This window comes from Oreochromis niloticus, linkage group LG22 (assembly GCF_001858045.2).
Source record: "Oreochromis niloticus isolate F11D_XX linkage group LG22, O_niloticus_UMD_NMBU, whole genome shotgun sequence".
Taxonomy (NCBI): domain Eukaryota; kingdom Metazoa; phylum Chordata; class Actinopteri; order Cichliformes; family Cichlidae; genus Oreochromis; species Oreochromis niloticus.
In genome coordinates, this window is record NC_031985.2 from 25567836 (window position 1) to 25585645 (window position 17810).

The 17810-nt window shown below is 41.0% G+C and overlaps 1 protein-coding gene and 1 long non-coding RNA gene across 3 annotated transcripts in view; one reads left to right on the forward strand and one right to left on the reverse strand.

Annotated features, from left to right (window-relative positions):
- The first annotated feature begins 3332 nt into the window (after nucleotides 1-3332).
- The window catches only part of rims3 (regulating synaptic membrane exocytosis 3), a 46582-nt gene continuing 32104 nt past the window's right edge, over nucleotides 3333-17810 (forward strand). The window contains exon 1 of one of the 2 annotated variants that reach the window (XM_005453846.4): nucleotides 3333-3551. The gene's annotated coding sequence lies outside the window, so the exon portion shown is untranslated. Of the gene's footprint in view, nucleotides 3559-17810 lie in introns of both variants that reach the window. The other variant, XM_005453845.4, reaches the window with a different exon arrangement.
- On the reverse strand, nucleotides 11344-15812 carry LOC106098492 (uncharacterized). The gene is made up of 3 exons (XR_001224736.2): nucleotides 15747-15812; nucleotides 13472-13627; nucleotides 11344-13211 (listed from the first exon to the last, which is right to left on the reverse strand). It is a non-coding gene; the product is annotated as an uncharacterized LOC106098492 (long non-coding RNA).

Consider the following 17810-nt stretch of genomic DNA (forward strand, 5'->3'; position numbering starts at 1 on the left):
GGTGGGACAGTAAGAGTGATCCATGTGACAGCAATAAACCATTCTGCTGAGGGTGCTCTACCTCTGCTGACTCGAGCATATTTTCAGCTGACGGGGAGTGCGTAGCTTCAGTCGGAGGTGAAGCTGGGTTTCGTGTTTGCCTGCGTTTGTGTGTCCGTGCTTTATAGCCAGGTCAAAAAGGCCTTGTAGATATAATTAATAAAAATTTTGTGTTCTTATAAATAGTAACGGAACATTAACTGCGAGCAACAGTGTGCAACACAGTCATTTTCTCTCCTGCTCCTCTGTCCCTCAGCAGTAACCTCCCACCCACCCCCTGCTAGAAGATGATAAATAATTCAGCTGATTAATGAACGATTGAAAAAGACACGCTCTTATGAAAAGGCACTTGCTCCCTCGTGCCACTGGAACGTGTTTATATTGCTGTCCTGTGACTTTTAAAGCAATCTAACTGATAAATAAGGGCGTTTGTGAGTGTTTGTTACCCCGCCCCACACCAAATAAGCAGATTTGCTACGGCATCAAATCAATAGCATTGCTTGTGTTTATGTAAGGTATGCATGAGTGAGGGGATGAGTCTGTGGATACCTGAATACACACACAGAAACGCACGGGGTTTCATTGGTAGCATTTACTCACTCTCAAATACATCACCTCAGTGATGATGTTGGATTGCTCGTCTGAGACAGTTGTGCGTAATCTTAACACACACCCGCACCCTCCTTTCCTCCCATGGATCATTAAATATTCCCCAAGAGGGACCCTACATTTAAAATGATGGAGCCTAAATCAAATACAGCATCAAGACTCGAGTCCATATGTTCCTTCAGTCCTCCCTCCCCAACCCTCCTGTGAAATCACTGCTTAAACAACACAGCATGCACTGTAATCCAATTGACTGTGCCCTGACTTCAGCAACACGGACCAGATGTACACAGTATATGGTGCTTTAATATATTTAACACACCTATCGATAAGAGGGAAACAGGAGCTGTCTGTCTGGTTAATGCCCTCTTCAGACTGCATGCTCCGGCTGCGTAGCAGCTCCAAGTGGATCCTTTGAATTATGACTTCTGCCTGCTGCTAACTTTTCCAGATCAGCAATTTTTGTCTTTATTATAGGGTGACTAAATGCACCCTGTTTCCATTGCCACTGTGGTGTCTGCATCAGCTGATGTCAGCACTGGACGCTCGGAAAGAAAGAAACGCTTCGGTTGCCCCTCTGCACATTTCAGAGGAACTGAGTTGAATCCAAAACTACTATAAATAGGGTATGATTCCAGGTGACCCCCCACCCCCTCCAACACACACACACACACACACACACACACACACACACACACACACACACACCACCCCTTTTATAGTTGTAGCAGAGAACAAGGCTTAGTAATTGGAGCTATGAATCCAGAGGTAGAATTGATTGTGTTGTGCCACAGCAGTTTGCCTATGGGAAACAAGGCATTGATCCAAGGCCTCTGATTTATGCCTATCTGACTGGCTTATTGCAAGAGGCCTTGGTGGCACATATTTCACCTGCAAATATATTTTTATAGGTCCATGTCTGGCCCTGTGTTTCCATGCTGAGGATGTTTATGGTTTCATAGTAGGATTAGTGTCTTCCGCTTAACACACTGAGAGTAACAAATGTTGGCTTAGAGAATATACTGCACATGCACATGCTGCATTTAAGGCTGGGCTAGTCACAAATATTGAATTGGAGATCCAAAAAGGCTGGATAGAAAATACATTCAAAGCATCAATTTTAACTGTGCAGACACTGCTGCATACTCACTAAGTGGAAACGGAAGCATAGCCATTTCAATTTCATTAGATCTCATATAAATTCAAAATACTTTCCAGTAAAGATCATGTCTGCTTTTTTTTTTTTTTTTTTTAATTTCATTTCACATTAATCTAGTGTACTGGTGCTGTGCAGACTGGGTAACTCAGACAGTAACAATGTGATGTGTTATGAGTCATCTCTAGCAAACGTCCAGTATACTTGTTGAGTTTTATACATTACAGAAATGGAAAAATTTTAAATGCTGTGTCCAAGCCAAGAGTCTGAACTTGCATAGGCCTACTGTACGTACTCCAGCCTGCGATTACTTGCAGCTGTTTGAGTTAGATCAGAAAATAATTTCAGTCTTGCAAAGGGCAGCGACCGCCAAAGAGTTCAACAATTCTTAAAGTTCATCAAGCGTGGCTGCAAAAGAAAAGCAACTGTTTTCTTCACACTTGTTGGATGAAATAACTTTAGGAGATAGGACACATGTAAATATACAACTCATTACAACGCTTCAGAGTAAACGAGTTTGACATTTTGCCACATACACCATGTAGTTGTTTTGTTGAAATTAACATTAGAAGATTTCTTTTACTCTCTTTTTTGTCCATTAAATATGAGGATGTGCAGCCAGGAGACCATTAGCTTAACAAAACAGAAAGAGTGGCAAAGTTATTGCCGCTCTCTGCAAGAATAACAACACATCTAAAATTCACCAATTAACACATTATAATGTGTGTTAACTATTTCACAGCCATAGACTGTGACTTGTTGGAGTGAGTCTCATCCCCACTGTGAATTTGCTACATGAAAACTCCTAATTTATGAATTTAAAACACCAGCTATGATTAATATTTCACTTTGGGGGAATAAAAAAAGTACTATGACAAGAACATCAACATAACCTTTTTAGCTCATAAACAAAAAAGCTGTTTGCTTATTTACACATACAGCTGTTACTGTATGTGATTAACGTTATAAATTGGCGATTCTATTCTTGGTGTTTTCTTTGCTATCTAGCTTGGTAAACTAGCTTATATGCTAACTGCATATCAACTACTGCTAGCTGTTTATAAACTTTAGAGTGCCTAATAAAGGTTATTAAAAAGGCAATTCCTGTAACATGTTTTTTAAATGCAGCTGTATTATTATTATTAGTATTATTTAATAAAAAGTTGCTGTGTTTACTTTATTATTTCACTAAAATTATAATTTTTTTAAATTTATTTCACAACTGGGTCATGCCAGAAAATGTTTTTTTTGAAAACCATTGGGCTAAAAGTTTGTGCAAAGCAGTTAATAAAACGTAAAATGTAACTTTTTCCAGCCTGAAAACAGTTTCCTCCTGTGGCCGAAGAGAAGAATGGCAAAGGTGAACAACAATGATAAATGTGAGGACAGGTGGACGCTTTTGTACAGGTAAACAACATTTACAGTTTCCTTCACGCTTTCCCCACACATGTCCACGCGTAGTCGCTGTTTGCCTGTCTTCTCCAAGCGGCCGGGCCTGCTTGTAATCCATCTCTCCTCTCCCTCCTTCCCACCCTCCTATCCCTTTCGCCACAGCAGCGCGTCTCTCGCCGCGCCTTGCATGCCGTGTGACCAGCATCACAGAGCCGACAAGCCGTCTTGCGAACCGCCGTCCTCACACCAGCACAGCGAAAATAAAACCCAAACGATGACATACTTACAAAAACGACAGAATCAAACATTAATTTGACAACTTCCGACTCCCCGCACCTTGCCTTCGCCGCTCCTTGCTGTAAGTGGTAAGTGCACTGATTCCTTCTTAATTGCACGGCTCGCGGTGCTCAGTGTCCGTGCAGGACAATGATAGCACCAATGGACTGATGATCGTAATAATGCAACTGATATCTGAGCAGATGAGAGGAGCATGACGCAAATATCTTAAACTGTGTTTAATCTCGCAGTGTACAGGCTATAGGCATTTTGGAGGTAATGGACTGGATTAGATTATTTGCAGCACATCAGCTGGGAATACTTGGTTTCCTCTGTTATGCTCTCATCTTTGTTAGTAAGCAATTGCGAAGATACAGCTTACAGGTTCATGTCTTCTCTTACTTTAATCTCGTTAAGTGTTTAAAGGGATTAATACGGTCATAAGAGACTATATATGATGCACAGTGATGCTGTGGTGGAGATAGCATTGTGGCCTAAATACTTGTAAACACAATTTTCCTGCTTTCATTTTTACTAATAAAGTATTCTGATTCTGATGATTCTTAGTCTACACTGATGTTTGCTTACGAGATGTGGAACCAGTGGTCTCTGCTGATTTAGACATGTAGGGAGAAAGTTCAGGCATGTCATAGGTCAGCTGTGCACTTCTTCTGATGATCTGTGGATGGCTGCATGAGGTCAAAGGCATAAAGGTGCCTCGCTATAATTCAGTTCATGCACTGCTACCCCTTTCTTATGGTGTTTGTTTATGCTGCACATGACAGTGAATGGAGAGGAAGGAGGGAGCGTGAGTGAAACTGAGCATATTTTAAGATGCCTGCCCCTTGCCTGTGCCAAGTGCACGCTGAGGTGTGAGGTTGTATCAGATGGCTGTATGCACGTGTATGCACACAAATGAAGGGAGATGCAAACACCAGAATGGCAGCGCAGACTGTGCTCCCCACCTGTGGAAGGAAACTGAAACATGTGACTCGGGATCTTCTTTTGAATAAAAAGGGACAGTGCATATTAATGAACATATATCAATGTAAATATGCCAGAGTTAGCCAACAGGCTAAATTTACATCTGTAGCACCTGGCAGGTCAGACAGAAACAATAAATACGGAATTTAGCACACCCTCAGACAGTGTACAACAATCTAGTCCAGACAACAGATACATGAAATTACAGCACAAAATCTTATATTACAATGAAATGCAAAATATGCAACATTAAAAATAACACATATTAATATAAAACTAGAGATTGCAAATCTGATTCCTGTTAAGCCATCGTTAGAGATTAGTTTGCAATGTGTTGAAGGAAGTCCATTCTCTTAATACAGCTGGAATACCATTCCACATCTCAATACCTTTGCCAGAGGTAGTGAGATACCAAAGGTGCTGTACAATCCCTTCTAGTAGAGGATCTGGTTACTCTTCCACTGATATTGGATTTAAACATGATGAACTCACCCAATGAGGGTGGAGCAAGTCCATGTAGGATCTTATAAATAGAACAAGCAAAAGTAAATATTTAAAAATTTTTAAAACTGAAGATATTATATTTCTGAAGCATGAGACGGTGATGGATGGAAAAAGGTTTTCTGTCTAACACTTCTAAGGCCTTTTAAAATAAAGAGTCTTTGGTTTCAAAGTAGCTGTACTTTGACTTTCTCTCAGTCGTGTGAAGGGAATAGTATGAAGGCAGTTTGATATTTGTGACACTTGTAATTGTTAGTATTAAGCATGAGTAAGCGAGAGCGAGTAAGTGCATTAACTGGCACTAAAGGACTGTATCTTCTCGGCCTGTTTCAAGGAGAAAGAGAATAATTATCCACATGCTTAACTCTTAAAATGCTACCATGACTCAGACTTGATCCTTTGAATAATCCAATGAAACGCAACTGAGTAAATAAAATCTTAAAAAGACTGAAACTTGTGCTGTGGAAAGCTGTGGTCCTGCACTTCCATTTAACTTGAACTCACACATTCACAGAAGTCAGTTTTCATAAATTTGCTATTCTGTACCCATTTAAGAGAAACCAAGGATCACTCAACCCATTTTATATCCTCAAAAAGCTGCCATTTAGCTCACATGTCTGCTTATGAAGTATTCATGTCCTCGTGTCACTGTTTTACTCCAGATTTGGTTGGGTGTGGCTTTCCGAGCAGCTTTTGGGCTGCAAGTCTGGGATGGAACAAAAGCCTCTTATTGTAAAATATTTACTTGGATGAAATATATAGCTGTGCTCAGAAGTTTACATACACAGCGATTTCCTTGAACTGTTCTTTTTCCAGGGTTGAATGATGGTACAGCATGCATCTTTAATGGCTTTAAAAAAACACAAGAATTGGATGCACAAGTTTGATTTTATTTTCAGTTTTCTCTAATCCACGCACGGTCAGATTTATAAATACAGGCTGAAATTTATACATACAGCCCCACTTAATACTTTGTAAAATATTTTTTATTTTTTAATATTTTTTAAGTTAAAAATCGAACAGACTCACGGTAGCTATCAAAGCATGTGGCATAATTCTCTCTGGATATTTGACCACTCTTTTTAACACAAGTTTTCTGGCATGGACCTGGATTTCAAGCATAGTCTGTAGGATTGAGGTTAAGACTTTAGGAAGACCATCCCAGAAGTTTAACCCAATCCATCAGAGCGTGATGCTACCGCTACCATGCTTGACAGTTAGTACAGCCTCATCTTTATTCCTCCTAACATATCTCTTGTCATTGTGGCCGAAAACATCAATATTTCTCTTTTCTGACCATAAAATGATGAGTACCCTCTCAGTCAGCGTTGTTAAACTTGCTTCACTGTGGACAGTGATGCTGGCGTTCCAACAGTTTTCAGTTCATGGCAGGCTCTAGTCTTGGTGGTTTCTGGGTTATTCCTTAACATCCCAATCAATTTCCTCTCATCTGAGGGTGACAGTTTGAGTCTTTTTCCAGACCTGGGCAAAGTGGAGACACATCCGAATAACTTTTACACACCATTATTCAAACTGATGATCTTGGAGTAATTCTTGTAGAACATCCAGGACAATTTAATGAAAGATTTAGAGTAAGTTTATGTATATGTTTGAGCCTGTATGCAAACTTCTGTTTGAATACTTCTGTTTGTATACTGTATGGATTTGAGAAAATCCAAAATAAGCCAGTAAGTCAGTAAACATGTCTGCTGTACAATCATTTCACTGTGGACAAAGAAAAGTTGAAAGAAATGAATAAAAATGAATACAATTACCATCATATTAATACTTATGAGTATATGTAAAGTTGTAACCACAGTTGTATGATTGTGCATACTCTTGAGTCTGAGTGGTGGGGAGAGTAGCATCACATATTGTCAGATGAGCTGCTCCAAAGGCCAGCCTGACTTTTGTGCTCTATATCATCTTCCATCAAAAAGCTTCTGCTCACTTGCACACACACACACACACACACACAATACTAAAAACCAATAGCTGGAAAGGGCAAAGGCAAAGTGCAGTGCAACACACACACTCATAAATGCACTGACACATCTGATCACACTTCAGATCTGTAGCTGCCCGCTGCTGGTTCTGGTGCTCTTTGAAATGAAAATCAAATGAAAACAACCAAGAGGCAGAGCTAGACACTTATCATAGTAATGAACAGGCTCCGGTGTGCGTGTCTGGGTGCTCATTTATATGTGTGTTATTGTTGCACCGTATGTCGCTGCGTGCACTCGTGGACAGCCATCTGTGGGGCACAATTCACTAGCCAACTGGTATGTGTCATCAATGGCGGTGGTTGTGATTGGCTGACGATTATTGTTTGGCTTGATTCGCACCTCACCTCCCACTCCAAACTGGACTTACCACTGAGACACTAAGGTGTTATATAAGATTATTTTGCATACTTGGACTGAACCTTGTCCAGAAGAGGTCAGCCCATATGGATGTGATAGGGGTTTTTGACCTATATTTTTGAAGTTTACATTTTTCATGACACAGTGGGGGAATTGTCCAGGTGGAAAGACCAGTAATAAAAAAAATGAAAAAACAAAACAAAATAGTGTTTATGGTGCCCCTCTGAAAACCCTTGCCAAATCAAAGATGGGGATCCATCTAGCGTGGCTAATGTTTATAAAAAGGAAGCAACTGAAAGAAGCTAAGGTAGGCTGCCGTTGTTTCTAATTAGTTGTCGATAGATTTTCCTCGTCTTCAATCGGGGATTTTAAGAGAACCATAATGCTTTTTAGACACAAATAATTTTATTATCCTGTTAAATTAACACTGTCAATTATGAGCCAGATAATGTTTGGTGTCTAGCTCCCACATTAAGGTTATTTGTAATGTTGTTTCATTAATTGGCCATAGCCACTAGCCACTACCTTAAGAGACAGCTAATGTGGCTGACTGATAATTGCCTAATTTCTAAATGACTATCATTAACATGTGCAACGACAGGGTTAACTATGATGATAACCTTTGCTGACTTCACAATGAATCCTAATAAAATGTTGTTCAGTGTAATAAACTACTGATCATGCTTTTGTGACGTTGGGGGTGGGGTGTGGGTGTTCTGGCCTATGTGCAGTGATGTTATGTGCAGTTGTGTGTCAGCTAGAGGAGCGAAGATGGCAGTGTTGGTAGCAATACTGCTGCAAATGAGTATCTAATCCAACAGTAACTTTTACTATCCATGAGTATCTGTGTATTAATTTTTTGGCCCAATTATCCATCCATGCATCCATCCATCCAGCCACCCATGCATCCATCCATCCAACCATCCATCAATCCATGCATCCAACTACCTGCTATCTGCTATTTATCAATCACTGGGTTGTGCAACTGCAGCCCAGTGAAGCCCAGATCTGTCTCTCCTCAGTCACACTCCTTCAGGTTAGCCAATGGAGCAGCTGAGAGATATAATCTCTCCAGCAATCTCTCCACATACTCTCCTAAGTTTAACCCAGGGCCTTCTTTTGGTGGTATATACTTAAAACACCTCACTCTGGAAGTGCTTAGGAGCATCCTAGTCAGGTGCCCAAACCACCTCAATTAGCTTCTTTCAGTGTGTAGAAGTATCTGCTCTACTGTGAGCAGCAATACCCCACTTGCACTATTAACACTGTGTGGGCAGAGCATTGCTTCTGCCTCCTGAGTTGTGTGATGATTTGACAGAATCGCTTCAAGGCCAACTGACAGTCTGGCTCTATGGCCAAACTTCTCCCATACTTGACTTTTTCCTTTAGCGACTACCAGAGCTGCACTTTGCTTGGCCTGCTGGCATCTGTCAGTTGTCTTTGGAGTCCTGTAGGGTAACCAACCTCGATAGGACCCTTTATTCAGTTTAATGGATGCCGTCACCTCTGATGGCCAGCTCTGTGTAGCTTCCTGAGCCATTGAATGTGGTCCATTCAGATTCAGTGTCCCCAGCCTCCCTCGGAATGCTGTCAAAGCTGAATGTGGGAATTGAAGGTCTCACAGACTGGGTCCTTATACTTATGAGTGTGCAGAACTGTCCAGCATCCTTCTTCCTGATGAGGTGGTGATCAGTTGATGGCTCAGGTCCTCTTCTCACCCTCACAAAATCGACCATCAACCTGCATCCTAGGGTGCCCTGGTGCCGTGTGCACTTATTAGAGTTCGGCCTCTCTTTAGGAGACTAGTTCCAGAGCCCAAGCCATGAATTGAGGTGAGCTTGACTGTATCTAGCCAGTATCTCTCAACCTCACACTGACTTAGGTTCTTTCCCCACCAAAGAGGTGATGTTCTATGTCACGAGCTAGTTTCAGCACTGCTGCTTGACACACATTTAGAAGAAAAAGAAGAAGAACCCAAAGTGTGATAAACATTAGAAGAAACCTAGGATTGTAATTTAATAATAATAAAACATAATAATTGCATGTTATGTTGTAAAAACACAGTATGGATTCAGCTGCAGATAAAAATAAATCCCTGAAATATAATAATAGTCAATATTATTATTATTATTAAGAAATCATCTATATCAGCAAAACAAGCAAAACATATATATATATATGTATATATATGTGTAAGTATATGCCAGGTGAAAGATAAACATGTAACTCTTATCCATCCCTTTAAAATGTTTAGCTGTAAATAAGACAGAAAGCTGTGCTTTGGTTAAACCTAGCTATCTCTCTACAGACCTACTGCATCCCCCGAAAACCTCACAACACAAGCCCTTGCATTCTAAGCTGGAACTTGGTGATTTGACATGTTGAGCTGGGTGAGATCCTATGTGATACTCCGCCCCAGGCAGACTACCAGTGTCCCAGGTGGGATGAGACAGAGGGGCGTGGGGGCTGAGGGATAGTGAGAAAGATGTCACTGGCCACATTAGTCACCGGCAAAAGCAGGCCATGAGTCAGGAAAGCTCCTCGTCTCATCCATCACGTCCCTCTTAACCCACTTTCCTTTCAGCCCAGCCGTTCCGACTTTTATTTTTCTATTTTCTGCTGGCTCTCCATCCCCCTGCTGCTGACTGAGTAACTCTGCATCCTTCTTTTGATGGTGATGAAAAGAGAAAGAGAGTGCAAAGAGAATAGCCCAGTGCTGGACAGATTGCAGGTTGCAGTGAGAGATGAAAGCGGGAAGTGATTTAGGGTCAACCTTTGTAGTGCAACAAGGGAAACAGCCAGGAAATGGACTGCCTTCTACCAAACAGCTTTTACGATAAACATAATGATTAAAAGGAGTTTATTTCGCTTGTGTCACTACAGGCAGATAAAGAAGACAGCGTAGTGATAAAGTGTGTCTCGTTTTCACACCAGATTTCCCATGGTGGTGCGTAGAGAGAAACCCTGTGAGCTAGTGAGGCTTCTGTGGGGTGGCATGCGATGATGATATGAGAGTCATCCACAAAGCTCTGGGCTCAAATCCAGTACAAGATGTTTAATTCAGTGAAAATCTAATATTTCTAGCTCAACTATAGAGAAATAGGTTTGGAAAACTGGGGAAAAGTGGGGATGAGTGAGTGAATATTTAATATATTTTAACACCAACCTGTGCCGTTTTTTTTGATATTTTGAACATTTTGAAGGTGGGTGGAGCTGATAAGCTGCAGCTGCTGCTTGTTCGTTTGATTAGTGAGATCTATCCATTACGCACTGTAAAAAAACAAACAAACAAAAAAAAACCCAAAACGCGCTTCACAGCAAAACTGATTGGCAAGTCCTTCGTAGTTAGTTTTGCTTGTAGATCCTTCGTATCTGCGAGCAAAACTAACTGCTGAACTGGATGTCCATGAGGAAGCAACTTATCGATTGGATACCATCGAGCCTGTTTTTTGCTCAAAATGGGTCACTTTGCTACAAAGCAAACAATAGACTTTATTAAAGAAGATTTTAATCTAAGAGCTCATCAGGAGAATGTTTGCTGAAGTCCTGGATTCATAAAGTAGCATAATTTTCTCACAACCTTCCATGCAATTGAACCTCTCTTGTCAACCAGTTGAGTCGCCCCCTGCTGGCCATTGTATATAGATTTGCCATCTGTATTAAGCAATTTGGTTATTTGAGGTAGAGAAAAAGATAAATTTCCATTTTGTTTAATACCTAACATTAGCTGTTTTTTGTGCTTTTTCGGTATTATCATCAATTTGTTTTTAATCACAAATATTTCTTTTTAAAATTAAAAACAAAATTTAAAGAGATGTTGGTCATTAGCTGACATTTGCCTGATGGTAGTAAGACAGTGTCATCCGTCTGTTTGCTTACCGCACCATCATAAGTTACAGATGTGCACATTTTAATGCCACATTTCATTGTTAACAACCTCCGACAGGCTAATTTGAGCTGTAATTGTAGCTGTGATAGGGGAAAATGCAAACCTTTGCTTCCCTGCCACAGCCGATTCAACACAATTTCAGCAGTTTGTGCGAAAACGTGGTGTGACGAATCGAATTTATGTCCGCTGTCACAAGGTGATGTAGAGGGAGTGACTCGGTGACTCACCTCATTAAAGATTTTATTGGATAAAAATTTGATTGGGCCAACGGGAGAGGGAAAGCGAAAAGCTCCTTATGAATCCCTTTTTCTGTTCATTTCATGGCTGTTAGCGTTTGATTCAGATTTGTGTCTGTGTGCATCAGGCATAATATTGCTCTGCAAAGTGTGAAATGGAAATTTGTGAATATTGAGTGGTGCTCTCACTTATTTGGTCAGCGCGCCTTCTGATACTCTGTACTTTTTCAAGTCGAAGTGAGACTGAAGAAATCGGATCTGAGTGTGTGAGCCGAGTGGTTTACAGAAGATTTGGATATTAGTTCAAGTCCAGCAGCCAAGACATCAGTGTCAACACCCTCTGTCATTCAATACTTTGGCTCTGTCTTTTGCCCCACTCTGGCACATACATTCAGCACAGCATATGTGTGTTTGCACTATGCTGCGTTTCTCTGTGTGTGATTACGTGTGTGATCCATTTGGCTCCCAGTCTTCCCACAGCTTGGCAGTCTTACCCTCTCCTCTGTGTGTAGCTGTATAACCGGCCTTCTGTTTCCTCGCCTTCACAGACCCCTTATGATCACAGAGATACAGTACTCCCCTAACCCACACACACACACGGCATAAGGTCTAGTATAATACAATGGCAGCAGGCGCTGGGGTTCACACGTACAGTATCATAACCTGGGAAGTTTCCATAGTGGCCCCAAGACGAAGTGCTTTAATGGTGCTGCCTTGCCCTTGTGTACTAAATTTCTTTCATATTTCTTTTCATTCTTCATTACTTACCAGGATGTACAAAAGAAAGTGTATGATCAGGATATGCTGTTTCAGCTGGTGAAGAAACTAATATACTAAGTCGTTGAAAGCGACCATGTTATTCTATTCTGATTATTTTCTACCATATATAGGCCTACATACTCTTCTTTATGTGGGTGTTCAGTTAAGAGAAAATGAGGGATGTGTAACTAATCCCTGTGAGTAAAAAGCTCATTCTTCCAACTACTGTGAAGACTCAAATTCAGACAGTTTTTCCTGTTACTCTTGGCTCTGCATGATGTTAAGGAGGGTGAGGAACATCCTTAATATGCTCATCTCAGCCACACAGCTCTAGCTGCAAGCGCAGATGGATGATCAACCTGCTGTTCAGACCTTCTGTTTGCCTGGGGCAGCCAGTCAGAAGAAAACTGGCTTAAAGGGAGAGGATCTAAAATGGATTATTTCAGATATTGCAAGAATGGCATTGCTGCACCAACGCCCAATCTATGATAAATAAGGATTATTTTGAACCGGGATTAATGCTAAGCCACTCTTATTAGAGTCTAAGAATACAAATGTGATGGTGGAAATGAGAAGAATAGGTTTCTACCTACTTTAGTTTGCATGTGTTTAAAACTGACAGTACCCCCCGAACTTAAATGGGAGCCTGCCGGTGACCCATCAGGCTTATCAGGTTGCGGGCGGTGGAACTATCGAAGCATGGTTTTGTCCAGAACCACCGACTGCAAAATCCAGGAGTGTTCTTCAGGGCTGTAGCCCTCCCAGCCCGCCAGATACTGAAATCTTTTCCCCCGGCGCCTGGAATCCATAGTCCATTTTATAGAGAAGACAGAGGCATGCCAGTGGCCTGGTTCCTGTGCTTCTTGGAACGATGACTCGATTTCCCATGCAATGGTTCCAATGGTGGAAGTAGGTTGCAGGATGGGTGCAGTGTCAGTTGGGTCCTCAGAGAAGGACCCAACCAGATGAGCTGGGATAGAGTGTCCGGTTTCACGTAATGAGAACCTGGCCTATAGATAATAGAAAAATGGAAACCGGTGAAAAACAGGGTCCACCTGGCTTGCCGGGGGTTTAAAAGTTTGGCGGACTGTAGGTACACTAGGTTTTTGTGATCCGTCCATGCGATAAAGGGTTGGGCCCTGCCCTCGAGCCGGGTCGTCCTTCCTCCAGGGCAAATTTTATTGCCAGCAACTCCTGATCTCCCACGTCGTAGTTGTGTTCTGCAGGGGACAAATGGTGAGAAAGAAAAAGGCACATGGAGGGAGCTTACCGTCCTTTTGTTGGGAGAGCATGGCCCCCACCCCCAAGTTGAAAGTGTCTACTTCCACCTTGAATTGGAGACCCAGATCCAGTTGGGAGCTGAGGTGAAGTGCTCCTTGAGAAGTGTGAAGGCAGCTTGGGCATCCTGATCTCACTGGAAAGAAATCTTTGGAGATGTTACGTGGGTTAGAGGAAAAGCAATTTTATTAAAGTCACAAATAGAATCTGCGATAAAAGTTAAAGAAACCGAGAAAACGTTGGAGCTGCCTGTTATCTGTGGGCTCGGGCCAATTCACCACAGCTTGAACATTGACGGAGTCCGGTTCCCCTGCTCACTGATATACCCCAGGAAAGGAACAGTCTCAACATGGAATTTGCACTTCTCCCCCTTAATGAACAATTTATTCTCAAGTAGCCACTGGAGAACTTGCCTAACATGGTCCTTGTACAAAGACATTCATGCTCACAATCACAACTCCAGGGGTGGAAACGGGGACGGGTCCAGGAAGATCTATAGACTAGAAAACACGATTGGAAGCCAGGAAAAACATTGGGAATGAGAATACACAAGAAAGAGCTGGGGCTACACTGACAAGTGTCGTAACGATCCAGCGATCAGAAACACTGAGCCATCGCCTTAAGTAGTAGCTGGAGTGTCAGGACAACAAGCAGCAGGTGCGTGATTATTTGCTGGTGCTTGGGCCAGAGGCGGGAACCCACAATGAGTTCCACCCTGGCAGAGAAGAGCAAGAGCCCGAGGAGACACAGGGAACAATGACAAACTCAGATTCAGTTTTTTTTTAATCAGTTGGCATGTTGTTCCTTTAGTCAGAATTCAGATATCAATTACTGTGCTGGGTGGAATTTTATCTGCACAGTTCCTTAATTTATAATGAAATGAACCAAAAAGTGTTGTGAGCCAGGACAGCTGTTATCAACTTCAGTAATACGCAAGCTCTTTATGGTTAACATCTGGTTGTCATAGTGTAAGATGTATATTGTGTGCCTCTAAATGCCTGATGTCATCTGACTGATATCAAATGAATAACACTAAATATTAATTTAGTTGTGATCTAGCTCACTTTAGCCTTCACTGTCCCATGTGGGAAAATTCAGCTTGTTATAGCCAAAAGCTTTTGGCAAAGATGCATGAAAATAGATATGTCTCTTAGAAAATAATATAAGCTAACTAAAAACAGTAATAACAATCAGCAGAGGGAGTAAATAGTAACAGCATTAGCAGATGAGAAAAGACAAGTTAAAATAGATAAGATTGTTTATCGGGGTCAGTTTACGTTGAGGGGTGAGTCACCTGATGACACACTCACACCTACTGTACAGTAAATCTTTAATATCTACACTGCTGCTAAATTGCCAATTAATTAAGTGCACGGCCATTGTAGTCTGCATACTAGAGAGCAACTTTTAAGAGACCATTAATGGATTGCTCAGCCATATCTAATTACAAGGTTGTGGCATTTTACGAGAGGAAGAGAAAAGAGAAGTTTTTTCCCCGCTCCTTTGTTTCTCTGGGCTTTCTTTCAGCAGTTGAAATATGCTGACTCTAAACAGTCCAGTTTTGTTTTTGGTTCTTTCATGGTTTTCTGGAAGCTGGTATTAGTTTAAGCCTGGAAGACTCAAAACATGAAGTGTATCTGTCATTTTTCCTGTTGTGTCTTTGATCCTGTTTTCCTCCTCTCAGCCCCAGCTGGTTACACCTCCGTGTGCCTGGTTCGGCCCGAGGTTTCTTCCTGTTAAAAAGGAGTTTTTTCCTTCCCACTGTCACCAAATACTTGCTCACTGGGGGTCATTTGATTGTTGGGATTTCCTTTGTATTATTATAGGGTCTCTTACTTACAATATAAAGCGCCCTGAAGCGACTGTTGTTGTGATCTATATAAGTAAAACTGAATTGAATTGAACTCAGTTGAATGTCTAAATGCTCTGCTTGTTTTTTTATGGGCCTTTCTGACCATTTAACTACCAAAATAAGCTGTTAACTGTGAAACACGTGAACATTGGTAAACATGCTTTGTGTTGTTACTGAAAGCTAAATGAGAGGACCATCAAATTCATATTTTAATGGATGCTTCTCTAATCTGTGTTAAAAACAGGTGAAGGCACAGGGCAGAAAAAGACGAGGCTTTGCACATAAGCCTTAAAAAAGGTAAAGAACAAAACAGTGAATTGGTTTTGACATGCTAACTTTAAGTCTTTTTTTAACCTAAGGAGAGTGGAAGAGTTTTTTCTTTTCTTTTTTCAAAACAATACAGTTGAAAACCTACTTGTTCTTGTTTGCTTTCAGTTCCAGTTGAGAAGGGTACTCTGGCTTTGACTATGCAAACAGTCTTATTAGGGCTGTTCGATATAACGATATATATCGGATGACGATATAAAAACGTCTATCGTTTCATTTTACGCTATCGTTTGTTTCTTGGTGTCGCAAAATAAACTGTTTACGGCAATATTTTTTCATTATTTTGATGGTCACTGTAGTGGCTATATTAATTTCCTAAAGTTCTCTCTTTCTCTTATATTTAATATAACCACACTACAGACGGACAAGCGCTTGTTTGTATGCGTTGTCGTTAGCAACAACGACGGTAAAACCACCTCGTGTCCGCTTGTTTATTTTCCACACAAACCTTTCACAATAAAGCTCAAGATCCTGTTGAGACTTTTCAAAATAAACTGAATCACGTGAAAGATGCAGAGTATTTACGGATGAGAAGCAAAAAAGAGCCGTCAGGTGCTAAAAAATAAACCTTAGACTCAAACGTTAGAACAGGCTTTTCCCCGCAGCACGCTGTGTAATAAATACTCACAAAGAAAACAGCGGCCGTTACAACCTATGTCTAAAAATGTATAGTTTCATGCATCAGTTAAAACACTCGACTGGTACGCGACGCCCAGCTGGAAACACTTCACGCAAGTCGAGCTGCCCGAGATTCACAGAATTTACAGAAAATGTTACATTTTTGTGATTTATATCGTTATCGGACGATAGATGTCTTAATATCGGGATATGAGATTTTGGTCATATCGCACAGCCCTAAGTCTTATTCACTTATTTTAACGGATGAGTTTTACGGTATATTTATTGTTAATTTAGTAACTGTTATGTCAGGTGTATGTTTTGTATAACATGTACAGCACTTTGATCAACTGAGGTTGTTAAAATGTACTATAAATATAAACTTTTACTTGACTCGACCTGATGGACTTTAATAAGCGAAAGCTAGGGGTTCTGCGGCTGGAGACGGGTTATGTGGAGGTGTGGAGGGTGAGCTCAGAGCCACCAGAATGGGCGGAGAGGGCGGTTTGCTGACAGGAGGGGAAATAAATGAGCTTTGAGATGAGAAGTTAGAGAGCACAGAGACATATGGCGAGGGAGCTGTCTGGCACAGAGATGAGGATGGATGGGCTCTGAGTCTGCCTGTAGGTTGAGGAAAACGCTGTATGGGGACAGGTGCATAGTGGCATGTTGAGCGGTGACATTATAGATTTTAGAAGTAGAAAGACTGAGAGAATGTTAGGTGGTGTAGCCATGTGACTGCAGTATACAAACGAACCAAAGAATTACTCATTACTGAAATTATCTGACCCACTTTAAATGTATTATATTTTGTTTGGCTTGATAGATCATGGCACACTGTAAGGGAAAAAAATCATGCTGATAATATAACCCACTGCTAGTATCTGAGAGCCTGTGAGTAGAAAATGAGAAGCAGACGTCTCATAGTGTTAGATCCATAACTCGTTTATAACCTGAGTCATACATCTAACCTTGTAACCCACTGGACTGGCCACTGGTTTGATTATAGTTTCTGAGGCTAGTAACTAGTATGCCTAGGCTAAATTTATTAGCAACTTGGTTGGCTGGTTACATTTTTTTTTCTTTCTTTTTTTTCTTTTTTACTGGCAGATTGGAGCCAAACTTGGCACTTTGGCACCTAAACTGTATTTCAATTGCATTTGTGTAAACTCGTAAAGGGAAAGAGAGCCCCTGGATTGCTTTTTCCTTGAACCAACTTGAAGTTGTCCTTGACTGATTGGATGGACTATGTGTCTGTCACTGTCTGATCTCACTGACTAGATGATTTTTGGGAAGTTTTTCTTTTGAACACATTACCTCAGTAAGATCTGGATTCTTTTACCATGAAAAATGAGATAACGTTACTGTCTATAGGCCCTGGACACTCTCACAAAAAAAGTTTTTATTTCCTGGTTAATAAAATCTATAGTCACTCCTGAGACAGGCTGTGGGTCCTCATATAATGCTTTCCGTCTAACTTGACTTTGGTTCAAGTTTAGTTAAACTGGAATTAAATTTGTCATTTTTTTGTTGT